Below are 19,420 nucleotides of genomic sequence, written 5' to 3' on the forward strand. Positions count from 1 at the left end.
ATCCTGATGTATTTAGTGGGTTTGATGATTACTTTCGAAAGTAAGATATTTATTGAGGAAAATAACATTGGATAACGATCGTGTCAGTACTAATTAATACTTCTTTTTTTTAAAAAAAAAAAAAAAAACTTGGTGTTCCTCAGGGAAGAATCTTTATATCTCTCCAAACTTGTTACACTCCGCTTTGATGCTCATATGTGATTACATATATATGTACACTTGTTAATACTATGTATGAACATACTGTATACACTATATACCTACTGGTACTGCTCAAGAAACCAGTCGCTGTTTATTGTTTTTTTTTCTTCTTGTGTATGTACTCTACTCGCCAGATCATTAGCAGTTTCTTTTCTCTCGGATGTTGAGGTTTTTGCCTCAAAAACTATCCTGTCCTCCACTTCCAACTGCCAGCCAATAACATCTTTCAAAAAAGAGACCTTCCAGTAATAGACATAACGGTATGTTGTCTGGCATATATCCTTTCTATTTTTCCATATCTATGTTTATAATATGGAAATTTTTAAAAAGGTATTACAATTATCATTATGACAAATTATGTATTCGTCTTCCTATTCGAATCATATTCCCTTACATTTAAACTGATGTTAGAATACTTGAGGAAAAGATGTCAAGAATATGAGAAAAATAAACGTTAGAAAGACATTATTATTATTATTATTATTATTATTATTATTATTATTATTATTATTATTATTATTATTATTATTACGAAGTAGTTGGTATTAAATATAGGAGTAAGAGAGGAGAAAATAGAACAGGTGATTAGTTTTCGGTAGCTAGAGCTTTTCTGTTTCAAGTGTGACCTCGTAAAATATGTGAAACATACTTCGAGTCCAACACCGCCGCCCTCTTCCGGAGGAAACCCTCCTTTTGCTTTAGGGAAAGAAGTTAATGACCTCGGCTGTGTTTCCAATTTCTCATTCAGTCGTGTGGTCTAGCCGAGTGAAAAATTGTACACTACTTATAATAGCTAACAAGACAGTGTACAGCGAAGTCCGTGAAATAATTCATTGTGGCAACGTTTCCGCATCCAACTATTGAAACATCTTGGCCACATCAACTTGTCCCTCCTCTTTCGAGGGAAGTACGGGAAAACACACATCGACAACAGCGCCGGCAGAGGCACACTTGAAATAGAGAGGAAATGAATAGCGAATGTGAAATAAAATTGAGCAGTGACACCACAGGAAGGACTTTGCCACCGCCCGCTGGAGTCACTCCTCTCACTAGCGGGCGGTGGACTTAGCTTTATCGCGATGTACACTCATGTCCAAAATTATTGTTGCATATCTATAACTGTCTTCTTGTAAGAATATAATTTGATAACGATCTTGCAGGGTACTATACTATGATACTATGATACTATGTGTATAATCCGGAAATGTATATTTGTGGTAAATTTCATAGGAAAAGAATTATACATACGAAAATTATAATGATTAAAATAAAATGTTGCTAAATGGACAAGAAAAGTTTGTTTTCTTTTTATTGTGCTTATTTACTGCTCTTTTGACATCAAATTTTCCACATAGATGTCTTTGTTGATTATACACATGCTAACATTATAAGAAATACCGGGCGAATTCGTTATCAAATTATATTCCAGAACAACATATTTGCAGACATGCGACAATAATTTTGGACATGAGTGTACATACCATAAAGATTGAAGTTTGACTTTTTTAACAATTCAACAATGGAAGTTCCTTTTCCGCCATCTGGCCATCAACATTTCTTCACATTTCTTCCTGCCCATCACTCCTCACATAAAAACAACTGTGATGTACCAGAGTTCGTAGTTTGGGGGAAATTTCCATAAGCTAGGAAAATTTCGGAGGTAAATTTACCACAAAGGGATTTCTTTCGATAAAACGTTGAAATCCAGGAAAATTCTAATGCTGACTGATTGACCAAAATAAATTCTTAATTTTAATTTGTTCTTCAGAAATAAAGCAAGTATAATATTAGTAATGTGGGTATATTTGTTCAAAGTAAGGGCCGCGGTAGCTCAGTGGTAGAGCGCTTACCTCCAAGGGCGCCTATTTCTCTGTAAATTTTGGGGGGGGGTCCATTCAGATGCAGAAGGTATATATACGGTATATATGATTTTAAGACAAATTACACTCAAATTATGCCAAATATTGTACACTCATAAATACAATAGGGAGGCCCACATGAGCTTTGGGGGGCCTGGGCCCCCTCGCCCCCCAGGATCGGCGCCCTTGCTTACCTCTGATGCCTGAGGTCCTTGGTTCAATCCCAGCTCGAACAAAGTGAGCTTTCTACTGTACAAACACCGTGTGTGTGCGTTTTCTTGGAGTTCTCCCGTTTCCTCCCACTTTTTTCATACCATTATTTCATTCATTTCTTATAATCACTGTCTTCTTTAGCCTAGCTGGCATAATCATGGGACGTAAAACTTAAAGATTTCACTTCAAAGTAGCATAATTTGCACCCCTTGTTGAATGGGTGTATTTTTTTTTTGTTTGTTTGTTTGTTTGTTTTAAGAAATGTGGAGGAAGAAGTTAAACATAGAAACAAAAAACAAATGTAGTTGACACTACCTTCAATAAAGCTAAATTAATCTTATCACATCAATTCCTATGACAGAAGTTGACACTCAACAATCTAGGGAATTTTTTTTTTTTTAAAAAGGAAAATTTTGTGTCAGTCGAGGGAAGATTTTCTTAAGGAAAGCTACGAACACTGTGATGTACTTGAGAGAAATCTGGAGAAGGCAGCACAAATTAAAAATTCACTGTCTGCAGTGTTCTCTTAACAACATATTTTTAAAATATTTCGATTGGTTTCATTTTCGAAAGAAATCATTGTAATCGCTGTGCTATGCCATTGGACTTACATATCGGGGGCTGTAATGGCTCAGTGGTAGTGCGTTCATCTCTGGTGTCTGAGGTGCCTAGTTCGATCCCCGCTTGCTCGCGGCAAGTGAACTTTGTGGTGGACAAACATCGTGTGTGGGGATGTTTTCAGGGGGTTCTCCCGTTTCCTCCCACTTTCATCATTCCACCGTTCCATTCCTTCCTCATCATCACCGTCTTCTTTGGCGTAATCGTGGGACGTAAAACTGAATGATTTCATTTATGCAGTTATTATTTGATTATTTGTTCTTGTTTTCGCATATATTTTACATTAAGCTCTTCATAGATGAGTGATGACACCCCTCTGCAAGCACACTATTAGGGGAAAAGGGAAGGAATAAAAGGGGTAGGGAAGGAAGAAAGCGACCTGGATGTTAGGCACCATGCCGGCATTTGATTGGTGTAAATTAGGAAAAAACCTCTCTGAGGATAGCTGACCTGAAGAAGCTATTGCACCTTTTCGACCAAGTGTCCTCACTGGGAATCGAACCCGGGACCTAGGGAATCATATATGTAACACCTATGGAATCGTGTCAACAAAACTCAAGCTGAATATTACCTGAATATAATCCATTTCGATTGAAAACCAATTACGCTAAGTAAAATACAATAAAAATCAGTTGAGAATTCTCCAAGAGTATTGCTAGAATGAACTTAAAAAGAATTATTTTTCTTGTTAGTTTTTACAGGCTTTATACCAATTGTTCTATGTGCTTTATTATTATAACTCATTAAACAATTCTAGTAATATATCTATCAATTTATAATTTCCTTGAGTATTAAATTTTTTCCACATGTTTTGTTTAAGAGTTCTGTTAAAACGTTCTACGATATGTTCTTTTGCGAAGACGCGTGCTCAAAATGAAGGACTCAAAATTGAAAAATTCGCAAAATATCATCTCTATACGACTTACGGTTCCCAAGATATGGCTCCTTAAATCTCCCGAAATCGGGACACTTTTGGCCAATATCTCGGGAACGGTAAGAGTGACGAGAAAAATTCCATCACATTCTCAGAGAGTTTTTGACGTTCTATCGAATGGAGGGCTCACAATCAGTATTTTTTCCAGACATGTTTTTTGGAGGGCAGTGCCTCCCAAGAGCTCTGAGAGTGCCCCACAGGAGGAGACGAAAATAATACGTCTATAATATAATAATAAATAGAATAGTACCAGCAGTGCGCCCCTAGAATAATAAGTGTCCCCCCGCCCTCCGAAACATTGTTTCCGAAAGAAGCATTGCTCACAATTGAAAAATTCCTAAGTTCCAGACACAGACATAGAGAATTCAGTAACGAACTTCTTTTAAAACGAACTTTTTTTAAAAAAAAATTCGTTGATCATGCCATCTAAAATTACGAAATTATTGGATAAAATACTTCTCAGTACTCAGATGTCTACCAAGAAATCTGTCAAGTAGTTAATATCATATTTGTGAAACAATTTCAGAGCACATCGCTCATTTATATTTCGCGAGATTCACATCGCTCATTCATTGTTATATCATAAGAAATAAAACTGTTGAGAACATAAAGTGAAAGGAGGTATCATAAAGGTTCCTGAGAAAAAAATAAACTCCATCGAAGAAATTAACAGGAAATCATATTAAAGACTTCAGCTTTTATAGAAATTTGAAAGCAAAGACAAATCCATTGAAATAACATTTTGCTCTGACTGTTTCTGTTCGACAAGGGTAATCACACGTTAATATATGACATCAATAACTAATAAGAATGAACACAAGAATTCTTGTCTGGTCAGGAAATAAGCAATTTTACTCACTATCTATATATATAAAAAAAAAGAAGAATAAAAATGAAAATAAAATAAAATAAAATAAAAAATAAAATATATCTGTATCTGTGAAAATCTCTAGTAATAATTATCTCTAGAAATAGCTATAATTTTTCACTAGTTAAGGAATCTTCCAATTCATTTCCTTTTAAAAAAGGAACAGAAAACTTTAAAAAAAGGTGACTAGTTTTCGATCCTGGGTATAGTATTGTAAGTGGGGATATAAAGTGCGAACGTGAAATAAAAGCAAGGATGGAAATGACGGAAGAAGCCTTTAGGAAGAAGAAAAGGGTATCTTAAATAAAGAGTTGAAGAAAAGACTTATAAAATGCTTCGTGTGGAGTATTGCACTGTATGGACAGAAACACGAACATTACGCAAAAATAATAATAATAATAAAAAAGACTGGAAACTTTCGAAATGTGAGTACGGAGAAAAATGAAGACTTTTAGTTGAGTCGAGCAGAAAACCATCTTTGTTCTATGGCGATCAAAGTTAAAACCGGAAATGGTTAAATTCTACCTCTTCCGGTTTGAAAAGAAGCTTAGCGGATGAGATGCACTGAGAAAAATCCGTTATCGGGACAGCGGTATATTGTACAGCCAGAAACAAAATTAAGTATAGGTTGGAGCTATCATTTCTTATAGGACCGACTTATTTAATATTGTTTTTATTGTATAAAATATAAGGAATTCATATGTTTACTACGGAAATCTGTATGGAGCATACGTTATCCATATGCTACATATGTTCTGCTCTTTTCCCGCTCTCATCATGCAGTTGCAGGATGTCTGACATCTAACAGTCTTCCTTATATTACATACGTATACGTATGTTACATACGTCTGTTATATACGTCCATGTGTATGTAAGATCCTGGTTCCTATATACAGTTCCTTCTTTCGTACGGAGAGTATGTGTATACAGTGTAACGGTCCAGGATTATCTAAAATGTAACGTATATAGGAACCACCATTTAAAATATAACGATTATAACCTATTATTTTTCACGTTACATTCCAGCCCACAGTCCGTGTAATTTTTAGTTACATCAACACAGTCAAAATACATTAAATGAGACACGACAATTTGTATCACTATTACCTTTATTCTCCAAAATCCATTAATTATACTTTTCTTTTTTCGGTTGTCATAGCAACGTTTAAATAAACAACTACCTAATGTTACGGTAACTAAGAGTATCGATCATACATATATATTCAACATATATCTTCAGCTACTACTAATAAGATTAAATCCAAGGATGTTATAAATAGAGGATCTGCCCTTACAACAAAATCTTAAAGCCATACGTCACAGTTTCGTCACACCGACTCTGCCCACTCCGCCCAATAGGATCGCAATGTTTTGAGCCAACAATTATGGCGGAAACGAAAGTAGCCAATCAGACGATGGTAGAAACGAGAGTAGCCAATAAAACGTGCCGATGTTCGGTTGCTTTTTGGCTTCACCGATTTAATAGGATGAAGATACATATGGGCAGATCCTCTATTTATAACATCCCAGATTAAATCTTATTTCTTTATATTTAGCAAGGATGTTATAAAATAGAGGATCTGCCCATATGTACCTTCATCCTATTAAATCAATGAAGCCAAAAAAACAACCGAGCATCGGCACGTATGATTGGCTACTCTCGTTTCCGTCATCGTCCGATTGGCTATTTTCGTTTCCCCCATGATTGTTGGCTCAAAACATTGCGATCTTATTGGGTGGAGTGGGCAAAGTAGGGGTGGCGAAAGTGTGACGTATGGCTTCAAGATTTTGTTGTAAGGGCAGATCCTCTATTTTATAAGGTCCTTGATATTTAGAACCAACCACATCTAAATTCTTTTCTTCTTCTTCTTCTTCTTTACGACAGATTGTGTACTTTTAAGCACCGTTGCCCAAAACCAAGATATAAAAATAGAAGAAACTACAAAATAGATATACAATATCGTTGTAACAGAAGGTACTATAAAACATACGGTTTCAGTTATATGCTTGCTGCAGAATGCTACATACGGTTTGCACGTTAAGAGACCATATCACTGCGAAATTAAAATACCGCTAATTTTACAGTACTTATGTGATATCTTAAAATAGATAAAAGATAATCGAAATGTGAAACAAGAACGTTCTAGACAATATTATTTTGCATGAGGTACCGTTATTACGAGTCACCTAGTAGTTTCCCCATTTGCATCCCTTTAGAAACGCGAAAATAAATTACGATTTTCAAAACGGCTGGAATTCGAAAGCAGGTAAGTGAGCCGTGATAACGGTATCTCATGTAAAATGATATTGTCTAGGGCGCTCTTGTTCCACATTTCGATTATCTTTTATCTATTTGAAGATATCACATAATTACTGTAAAATTAGCGATATTTTAATTTTGCCGTGATAGGGTCCAAAAACTACAGGATTTAAGCATGAAACCTACGTTTTTACGTGCGCCACATACGTTCTTTTTTTTTTTTTTTTTTTTTTTTTTTTTTTTTTTTTTTTTAGTGTGAAACCTATCGTTGAACTCTGAATCGATACTTGATATCTCTTACCGTTTTCGCTTTCATACCTGTCTACAGACAGACGGACTCAAGGACGGACATAATTGTTCTACTAGGCTTCCAACACTTATGCATAGCATATTTTGGAAGTCAGAAATAAAATTGTCCATTGTCCCAATATTCAGCTGTCAGTGGCAGGTCACTTGTTCATATTGAAATCCTTTCATGTTCCATGGTCCTCATTTAACATCTTCAACTTAACGTAGCAGTTACCCGTTCTGAAGCTATCTATTAACTGTAATCTTCTTCGTCTTTATTTTTTCCACCTTTCACCTGCCCTTATTTGTTTCTTTTTTCTCTTTCCAATCACATCCAATATTGTTCCTTTCGTGTCTTCTATTTTTTCTGTTTTCTCCTTTGCTTTTCTGCTCCATCCACCTGATCGTCTATCCTCTTCTGCACACGCATAGTTCAAAATGCCTCTAGTCTTCTTTCGCTTTGCCGTGTGTGCTGGTTGACAATTTTGAATTGATCTTTTGCTCCTAGGTTAAAGTACATCTTGTTTTTGCCCACAAAGTACAATACTCTACATGAGACATTTTATGATGCGTTCTCCTCATTTTTTTAAAATTTAAAGACTCATAAAATATACTTCTTTTCCTCCTAAATGTTTCTTTCACCGTCGCTATCCTCGCTTTAATGTCACGTTTGCACTTCGTATCTTCACTATTCACTTCATAACTACCTGGTATACTGCTCATCTGATCTATTTTCTCTTCTTCTCATTCCAAATGTCTACAGGGTGGCCCAAAAGTAGATATACACCCCTGCATTAATCAAGTATAACATTCTAGTTTATGGATTTATTTGCTTCGACTGTTCCGGGCTTAAGTTATAAGTAAAAAGACGTTAAGAACAAATAATAAAGAAACTAGCTCTACCTGTTTTATAACAATAAGAAATGATATAAAATACAGGACGGGACTGTATACCTACTTTTGGGCCACCCTGTATATTTGAAATATACATCTTCCTTCTAAGTATCATTCCTTTTGATGTTCTAAAGTTTATTTCCATTCCACATTCTTCATAGCTTCATCTCAAGTTTTCTAACATTCTACTTGTGGTAATTTTAGATTTAAATTCCATAAATAAACTATGGATTAAGTAATATAATAAACCTACGAAGCATCACAGAAATCTACAATTGGTTCGAATGTGTAAAGGATATGATACCATACCACAGAAATTATTGTCTTTAAATTTCAGTATGTCATTTCAAACCTACTGTCAATTATTGCGACAGAATGTTCTATAATTTTTCTATAAAGTATACAGGTACTAACATCTTTATTGATAACAGTATCATTAACGGGAAAATGTTTGTCCAAAGATGAGAAATACATATTTAGGTTCGTAGGTAGAGAGTGGCCCCCTTGTCACCACCTTCAACTCCCAATGGAACGTTCAGTTGGTTCCTGGTATATATAGGGTGTTTCAAAACAACGCCGACAACATTTGGGAGGTAATTCCTGACAGCAAGATAAGACAAAAAGTATAGACCAACCTGGGTGCACAAATGCTTCCTTTCGGAGTTATAGGCTGCCGAAAACATAAAAAAAAATTAAATGTCTATAGCTCCAAAACTATGGAACTATATGTAGTCGGGTCAAGACTTCACTTAGGAACTAATAGTGCACTATCCAAAAATACACGTTCAGAGTCCTCCAGTGCTTCCGTAACAATTTTTATAGAGGGAGTTTTTATACGGGCATAAAATTTGAAGTACTCACCAACTAACTTCATAAAAGTTGTTGCGGAAGTACCACAGGATTCTGAAACATTGTATTTGGATAGCGCACATATTAGTTCATAAGTGAAGTCTTCACCCGACTACGGTAGGTCCCATAGTTTTGGAACTATGGACCTTGGAAGTTCATATTTTCAGGTTTCCGGCAGCCTATAACTCCGAAAGGAAGCATTTGTGCATCCAGGTTGGTCTATACTTTTTGATTTATCTTGCTGTCTGGAATCACCTCCTAAACGTTTTGAAACACCCTGTATATGTATAAGGTAAACTCTACTCAGTCCCTCTGAAAACGATTTTGCCTCCCCCCTCTTGTCTGAGTGTTCTAACAACGGACCTGCATATATTTATCGGTAGACCTTCTTGGCGTGAACAAGATAATATGAAAGAGTGTATATCCTTATGTGTAGTTTTTGAGAAAATCCAGATAAACTGATGTTTTCGTACACTTAAAATTTTATGTTTTATATGATAACCATGCCATATACAAAGATCAAACTGGTACTAAAGTGTACTAAAGTGTATACTAAACAAATCGTTCATTAGTAACACTAGTAAAGATGAATACACAATTTTAGGAAAATTCCTAACGGTAGTCAGTGGATGGAAAATTAATCGTAAAACTTGTCCCAATCAGACAAAGGAACAGAGAAGACAACTTAAATTACGGGATCGTATTTTAAGACTCTCCGACGAAGAATTATGAATATCTTATCAGTTATTTTATTATATACTGTATGAGACAGAATTAGACACTAGGAAACCGAATATTTAAAAGTGTCCTTTTATGAATTTGGACAAGTAAACAGCGAATCACGGAAGCGAGGGTTGGAAAAATTCAAAATAATATCTTTTATGTAAGTTAAAGTAGAACTATCATACATTGGATTTTGAGAATCTTCCTGCTCTTGAAGTGAATGACGCCATTAATGCTCCTCACAGAGGACTTAGTCTTCAGGTACAAAGAGACTTCCGATTGACAGTAAAAAAAGAAAACATTTATTAAATAATAAAATGGGTTTTATTCATAGTAGTAATGAAAAGTAATATTGTGTGGTCACATTAAATAGGTTTAACATTCTATTTTTTAAAGAAATGTTAATTGAAAGTACTAAGATTTTTTTAAAAAAAAGTTTTATCTATAAAACGTTCAATGTTTCGTTCTCAGATAACCATAATAGAGAAGAAAATTTTCCTAAGTTATAGTTCGGATAGAAGTGGGAATTTAATAATAATAATAATAATAATAATAATAATAATAATAATAATAATAATAATAATAATAATAATAATAATAATAATAATAATAATAATAATAATTAGAGAGTGGATTTTAAGGTGCAGCACCTTTTCTAAAAATGCAGTTGTCATAATAACCAAAGTTCAAAATATGTATTTCGGGGCATAAAACGAACTGAAATGAACGCACTTTGTTGCACCTTTTTCGTCAATGATGCACCTTTTTCGTTAATGATGCACCTTTTTTGCAAGATTAATAAAATTTTCCTTTTTTTTTTTTTTTTTACTTCTTTTAACTTTCAGCACCTTTAATGCCAGTTTATTCTATCATTCTTTTAATGGACGGAACAATATGTTTTATTTTCAATCTGGTTTACACATAATATTCCATGAATTTAGACTCAATCTTGACGGATTTGCTAGGGACAAATTTGAACTAAATTTGCAAAACAATCCGGACGTAGAAACCTTTGCAACGTCAACTGAATTTCCTTTCCAGATTTCAAACACTGTTTTAGTTTTACATGATCCATAGTATAAAAACTATAAATTGATATAGGGTTTTATGATTATGCTTTATAAGTTGTTATATAGTAGGAGGATATGAAGGACAGAATCCCTTTAGTTTAGACCAAGAAACGAGAGATATCACGAGTCTTATGGACAACATTAGTTCACTCAAGTCTCAGTCTCAGATAATAACAGATTGTCTCAATTAACGAACCCGTTCGAGATCATTGCAATAAGAAAAGCTACTTATCCTTGTATTATAGGCAACCAACAGTTCTTTGCTACTGTACAGGTTGCATAGAAGCTAGGTAATGTTATAGATTTTAAACGAGATATGGATAGCCACCGTTACCCGTGAAGATATTAACGGATTGACTCCATTAACGAACTCGGCCGAGATATTTGCAAAAAGAAATGCTACTTATCCTTGTCTTATATGCAACCAACAATTCTTTGCTAGTGTGCAGGTTTCATACAAGCTAACGAATGTTATGGATTTTAAACAAGATATGGATAGCCACCGTTACCGTGAACATATTAATGGAATGACTCCATTAACGAACTCGGCAGAGATAATTACAAAAAGATACATATCCTTGTATTATAGACAACCAACATGTCTTTGCTACTGTGCAGGTTGCATAGAAGCTAGGGAATGTTATGGATTTTAAACTAGATATAGATATTCACTGTTACGCGTGAAGATATTAACGGATTGATTCCATTAACGAACTCGGCATTGCTAATGGCAATAAGAAAAGCTACTTATCCTTGTGTTATAGGCAACTAACATTTCTTTGCTACTGTGCAGGTTGCATAGAAGCTAGGGAATACTATGAATTTCAAACAAGACAAGGATAACCACCGTTACTGGTAAAGGTATTTAACGGATTTACCGAATTAATGAACTCTTCCGAGATAATTTCTCTAGTTATCTATCGTTAAAACTCGAACTGAAAAATTTGCTTTCGTTCGAGCTATGGTGTGGAGTAACGGACATACGACCGTACTAATATTACAATCTTATAAGACTCGAATGATGGTAGTATACTACGATGTTAGAATAATTCTTACACAGAAACGAAACAATTAGACCTAAGGAGAAACGTTGTGAATGAACACTTCAATTTACATCAAATGAGCAATGGTAGAAAATTTACAATGATGATGGCCGTTCCATGCATGTTAATTAAGCTTTGAAGAAAGAAAAAAAGGAAAATTATTAAATCATATCAACATGAAATTAAGGTAAAGTGTCTTACTATGATGAACTTTAGTACAAGTGCCCACATGTATATGGATGTCATGACGCAAAACTATTCATTGAAACTTTAGGGAAGCTAACGGAACACAATCAATTTAGCAGCTACGAAAATATATTTAAATAATAATAATTTATAGAACCACACTTAATCGAGGCCGCTCCATAAGAAGGGGACGATGAAAGGTCACTGGAAGATCAGAACGACTGAGAGGGTGTAAAATTATATATTGCTTTTGTGCAGAAATGTATTACAAGGGCGTCATCCACCTTTGGGGAGTGGACATCCATCATTTTCGGCTTCTCCGAAACCAACATCGTCAAGCAATCGACTACTTCAAAGATGGATTGGAATTGGATTCAAAGATGTCAAATGTCAGTTTAGAAACCTCGAAATAACGAAGCGAATATGTTCTGATAAGAGATTCTCCAACTAAGACCCGACTGGTCGGTCATAGCGAGCTCGATTTCACGTTCCTAAATTAACGAAAACATAATCAAACTTATGATTTCAGCAATTTTCTCTGTTGGTCAGATTGTTCAAAAATTAATAACATAAGATACAAGACTGAATACTATTTTGAACATAACTGTACATCTATTCGACTGCATAGAATATGACTAGGCTTAGCATTTTTTTTAAAATGATAGCCTATACAAATATCAAAATGTGCACTTTGTAAAGAGAGGAAGCGGAAATATGAAAAACTTCAAACATACATCAGAAAGAAAGAAAAAAAGGACTAGTTTGTTAGTCTGTAAATAACGAGGCAATAATACAAGATCAAATGAAAGATTGATTTGGATGAGGGAAGGGATGCGCCCACGGGGGAAGGGGTCCACTGGGTCCAAACCACCCAAATTTCGTAACTTGACTAAAGATTGTACACTTTTCTTAACAGAACTATACTTATTTAACAGAGAAATGATTGATGTAGGGTAAAGATTTGATTTTACACTTCATCTGTACTCTTTCTTATGAAAATTATCTACTTCTATGATTTTTTGGATCAAAAGATTCAATATATTTCAGGCAAGAATTTCCTTTTACGCCTTATATCTAGAGAACTTCATATAGTGTAGCCAAACACGAACTATCACTTAACTCAGGATGGTGTGCCTATTCCGTAGAAAATACGAAACTTCGATTAGGGGCCGTTCAAAAATTTTGTGGGCCCTGATCCAAATGGATCAAAAGATCCAATATATGTCAATCAAAAATTTTCTTGTACACCTTATATCTGGAGAACTGCATATAGTGTAGGCAAACCGAAACTTCGAAAATACCGAAAATACCGAAAATACGAAACTTCGATTAGGGGCCGTTCAAAAATTTTGTGGCTCCTGATCCAAAAACTAATTATTGGCCAAAATCCCAATCTTTTTACCCATTTTTTGGGATCATTCCTAAAATTCTTTGCCAAGATAACAATTTTTTATCTTTTTTTTATGATTCCTCACAATTTCTTATTGACTTTTCGGGTGCAGAATAAGACATATTCAATATTACATAGATAAACGTATTGTACTCTCCAAAAACACTTTGGACACCTCTCAGCAAAAATTTCTGGGTGTGCGCCCGGATAAGGGCTTATTGTACCATACTCTTTAGTATGTGATGTATTAGGTGGGTGACTATGTTTGGAAGTCAACTCATATGTACACATGATGCTTATCAAAGCAATGTATTTTGTATACTGTACAATAAGTGTAAGCCAAGTTTATGTGCATACAAACTAAGTATCACAACAAAAGATGTAAAAGATCAGATGAAACCAAATAATAATAACAACAATAATAAAACTTCTTGTGTAAAAGTTCAAATTTGTTACAATATGAGCCCTTATCTAAGTCAAACGTTCAAATGTTTCCTGTGTGTCTCTTGAAGGTAGAAACATGGACATCACATTTAAAAAAGGACAAACATAACCCGAGACTTTTGCAATGTAGATATGGAGAAGAAATGAAAATTAGCTGGGTCAAACGAAAAGCCACTAAAGAAGTTCTAAGAATAATAAAGGAGAAAAATAATATTGAAGTTAGTTAGAAAGATTTCTTCTACTACTACTAGTACTAGTACTACTACTACTACAACTATTACTACTACTACTACTACTACTACTACTACTACTACTACTAATAATAATAATAATAATAATAATAATAATAATAATAATAATAATAATAATAATAATAATAATAGCACGTAGGAGATAACCTCAATGGAAAGTATTTTAAACAAATACAATTTTCTGAGTTCTTGTTTACGCGAAGTACAATGGGCTTCTGGAAATTCCCTCACCCTAAAATCGTCCCCCAATGTAGTTATGTGTAACAAAGCCTCCCACTCACCCTCCGATCGCTATATTGAGTTCATGTTAAGTAAATTATATGTTTGTATTACCTGAAGCCAGAAGTCCTCATATACCAAACTTTGTATCCAACGGTTCAAGACAAACATGATTTATAAGTAAAATTTTCCATATAAAGATACAGTAATAGGTCTTCATAGCGACTAGTTATAGTATCAGAATATACACATCTTTGTCGTGAAAGACTCCGGGTTTGATATTTACGTCTTAAAAGGGAATATAAACTCTAAACTAAACAATGGAATGAGACATTTTTCGCAACCCTTACACCACATACTATTGACTAGTTTCAGGATGCCAAAGTGTGATAACTATACTATTGACTAGTTTCAGGATGCCAAAGTGTGATAACTATACTATTGACTAGTTTCAGGATGCCAAAGTGTGATAACTATACTATTGACTAGTTTCAGGATGCCAAAGTGTGATAACTATACTATTGACTAGTTTCAGGATGCCAAAGTGTGATAACTATACTATTGACTAGTTTCAGGATGCCAAAGTGTGATAACTATACTATTGACTAGTTTCAGGATGCCAAAGTGTGATAACTATACTATTGACTAGTTTCAGGATGCCAAAGTGTGATAACTATACTATTGACTAGTTTCAGGATGCCAAAGTGTGATAACTATTGACTAGTTTCAGGATGCCAAAGTGTGATAACCAAAGTGTGATAACCAAAGTGTGATAACCAAAGTGTGATAACTATTGACTAGTTTCAGGATGCCAAAGTGTGATAACTATTGACTAGTTTCAGGATGCCAAAGTGTGATAACCAAAGTGTGATAACCAAAGTGTGATAACCAAAGTGTGATAACCAAAGTGTGATAACTATTGACTAGTTTCAGGATGCCAAAGTGTGATAACTATTGACTAGTTTCAGGATGCCAAAGTGTGATAACCAAAGTGTGATAACCAAAGTGTGATAACCAAAGTGTGATAACTATTGACTAGTTTCAGGATGCCAAAGTGTGATAACTATTGACTAGTTTCAGGATGCCAAAGTGTGATAACCAAAGTGTGATAACCAAAGTGTGATAACCAAAGTGTGATAACCAAAGTGTGATAACTATTGACTAGTTTCAGGATGCCAAAGTGTGATAACTATTGACTAGTTTCAGGATGCCAAAGTGTGATAACCAAAGTGTGATAACCAAAGTGTGATAACCAAAGTGTGATAACCAAAGTGTGATAACTATTGACTAGTTTCAGGATGCCAAAGTGTGATAACTATACTATTGACTAGTTTCAGGATGCCAAAGTGTGATAACAGAATACATTCTAAAATCTTTTTTGGATCAAAAGGCCCAATATATTTCAACTAAAAATTTTCTTCTAGGTCTTATATCTGGAGGACTACACATAGTGTAGCCGAACGTAAACTATTACTTAACTCAGTATGATGTGCTTATTCCGTAAAAAATACGAAAACTCGATTTAGGGACCGTTCAAAAATTTTGTGGCCCTTGATCTAATTGGCCCAAAAGATCCAATACTTTTCAATCAACAATTTTTTTTTTGTATATTTTATATCTGGAGAACTACAAATAGTGTAGCCGAACGCAAACTATCACTTAACTCAGTATGATGTGCTTATTCCGTAAAAAAATACGAAAACTCGATTTAGGGGCCGCTCAAAAATTTTGTGCCCACTGATACAAAAACTAATTATTGGCCAAGATTGCAATCTTTTGGTCCTTTTTTTTCTCTAAAATTCTTGTTTGAAGACTTTGCTGAAATATGGAGCTATATATAGCCAGGGGTAAAAGTGAGAGAGAACACGAGCGTACCTCGTCCACCTACTTCAAAAAATATCTATGCGTAACCCCACTTTCAAGTAAAATTCCAATGGGCAAAGATAGGCACGGGGGCGGCGTGACGTAAAGCGTCCCCTTACCTTTTCAGATCCACTTTTACCCCTGCATATAGTACATTCATACATATGTCTCCGTTGGAGTTTTATCATCATCATCATCATTAATAATAATAATAATAATAATAATAATAATAATAATAATAATAATAATAATAATAATAATAATGCGTTTAGAAACTGAATCTTTAACTGCTACACAACATAAACCGGAAATGGTTCTTAGTTAATCTTACACCTCTAACCATGACCTAACACAAGCGCTTCTTCCAGCCATACTTCCGGGTAGTCTTCGCTCCCCGGAGGAGATAAACTTTTCGCCCCCATACCCCCTGAATGTAAAATTAATTATATTGCGATTACATACTACTGTTGTACAGGGTACTTTAAGTCCTTTAACAACTAATGCATCTAGCTTACATTTTGATTTTGCCTCCCCTGAGATTTAAAAAAAAAATCGAAGCAATGGCATACGCAGAATTTCATCGGGTAGAGGTTTATGGAATTAATCTAATACACTTTTAGGACAAGCATGATTTTTGTATAGGCTATATATATATATATATATATATATATATATATATATATATATATATATATTAATATAGTTAAATGCTAATTTTGCCAAAACATTTTGCTCCATAGGAGTTAAACCCAGAAAACCCCCTTTGCGTACGCCCCTGTATGGAAGAAAGAAAGCCTATTCATTAACATTCTCAATGTAAACTCTTGGCCAGGATACTATTATTCTGTGAATACCATAAAATTTAGCGGTCGATATATATATATATATATATATATATATATATATATATATATATATATATATATATATATATATATATATATTATACGACTATATTGCTATAGGTAAGCTATGCGTAAAACTAGACATTGTCTAGTATCTACCCATAAAGATAATACTTGGAACTTAATACATACACTTTAAATTTCCTTCTCATGTTCAGAAAGAAACAAAGCGATGCCATTAGTGAGAGATAACATAAAAATCAATGTAGGTAAAAACGAAGAAAGCTATTAACATTACCTTAAGAATGTTATATCCTCCTGTTTATTGAAGCAGCTGCACCAATTTAAAAACTCTCCTTCCTGATTTTCACTTTAACACAATATCTTCGAAAAAACAAAATGGGTAGCGGCTGTTAACAAAATAACACTTGGAACACCAAGTCACATTAGCACAATCAACTGTGTCTTCAGTTATCAACGCATCCGCATTCGGTACAAGAAAATTAATTGCATGTAGCTGCCTTTTGTTCAACAGTAAATTTAGGGCACTTGCAGCAAGGAAAAAACAACGGAAAAATAGTTTGAATATTAACGCAATATTTTTGTTATGTTCTTCCGAAAAGAATGAAACGAAATATTGTCACTGTCACTGTTATTTTATGACAATTCGCTTATTAATTCTTCTTCTTCTTCCGCTGAAGCAAAAAACAACATCCATGTTTTATTTTTTATTATTAATTCAAGACTTAAAACGTCGATTTTTTTTTTGGTTAAAATATTCACATGTGAACAAAGAGAGTTAAGAAATTAATATTCACAACTTATTTTCTATTGGTTAATTTTATATTATCACTTTTTGTTTAACGGTAACAAAAACGAATCGCTTACCGAATTCAGGTTTCGTAGATTTATCAGTTCGACAGAGAAGATACTGATAAGACTGTATTGTGGGCGATATGTATTGCAGACTGGGTGGACTTTCCAACTATTTGGAACAAGTTCTTTACGACAGAATTGTTAATAAATTACGCAATTAATTTAAACTAATAATAAATAAGAACATAAGAAAATATAAAATGGTGGTTATTAAAAGTACAGGTACAAGAAATGAAAATTTTGTTGAAGATTTCCTTTTTTAAAAAAAGAAAAGAAAAAAGAGAAAAAATAGATACGGTAGTCAATGAAAAACGCTATTTGCCGCGGCAGCAAGCGAATAAGTCGCGGACGCACATCACAGTATATAATAAACAACAAACACCGCTTTAACAACGAGAACAACCGAGTCAGTCGCCAGTCCCGACTATATCTGAGCTGACCCACTGCTTTCAAATGGGGGTCACCAGTCGCGGAGGAGAGAGAGAGAGAGAGATTTTCCAGACTTGCCCCCTCCTTTTCTCCCTTCCCCTCCTACCTGGTTGGTACCGTCTTCCCCTATAGTCCAATGCTCCGCCTTAGACAACCTTACGTCATTCTCACGTCATACGAAAATTTACTCCTTTTTCTGCTGTCTTTTGTTAAATTTCTTGATAAAATTAAACAGGCATAGTGTATAGACTAACTCGCATACACACACATACGTATGTCTTCAAAACATATGCATGTAGTATATAAAATGTATAAAGAGACGCACGCACACCAGTTACATTCAGTATTCAGATGTACGTACACACGCTCGGCCACTTTGTATTAAACATACATGTTTAAAAAAAAAGTCGACTCAAGTGCGTGTTTGTGAAGATAATATAATCATTAGGCTCGTGTGTGAAAAATTTTTGCACAACATTAACAAGGTGTTAACAACTGTACTTCTTATATTGTTATTAGTAGTATTAGTATTGCGTATTTCTTTTCTTTTTTTTTTTTTTTTGTTTGTCGTGCGTGTAATTAGTAATATGAAAAAGGGAAATATTTTATTCTAATATGATAATTTTTAATTTTTCTTATGTAAGAACGTTTTTGCTACTGAAAACCTGAAAAACCACAATATTCTCAAGAGAATTACTGAAGACTTGCTTTAATCAAAGTGCAGAGCCGTAGCTAGAGATTTCAGTGCCCGGGGCGAAGTAGAATCCGACGCCCCTATACTCACTTTAACAGTTTTTCCTTCCCTTTTTTATACCTTCCTATACATATAAGAGAAGCAGATTTTGTTGTTATGATACGCTGAATTTTTATCAAGCTGCTTGGACAGACTATTGCAACAGCCAATAGCGATCATTATTTATTGTTACGAATAAGATTGCTTTCAAGAGGCTTATTTTGTACTTTTTGTTAAACTTGACGAAACTACCTTTGGTTGGTATACAGATCCACTTAGAGAAGAGTAATGGACATTTACAACGTTTCATACTATTGATAAGAAATGGAATTTCAATACATTAGAAAGTAGGTGTTAAAATGTT

At 34.3% G+C, this 19,420-nt stretch overlaps 1 protein-coding gene across 1 annotated transcript in view; it reads right to left on the reverse strand.

The window, feature by feature from the left end:
- LOC145685751 (uncharacterized) overlaps window positions 1-18,302 on the reverse strand; it is a 215,831-nt gene extending 197,529 nt beyond the window's left edge. The window contains exon 1 of the mRNA XM_081758253.1: window positions 17,317-18,302. The gene's annotated coding sequence lies outside the window, so the exon portion shown is untranslated. The remainder of the gene's footprint in view (window positions 1-17,316) is intronic.
- Between the last annotated feature and the right edge of the window lie 1,118 nt (window positions 18,303-19,420).

Source organism: Thermobia domestica, chromosome 5 (genome assembly GCF_964235325.1).
Source record: "Thermobia domestica chromosome 5, izTheDome1.hap1.1, whole genome shotgun sequence".
NCBI classification, from domain to species: Eukaryota; Metazoa; Arthropoda; class Insecta; order Zygentoma; family Lepismatidae; genus Thermobia; species Thermobia domestica.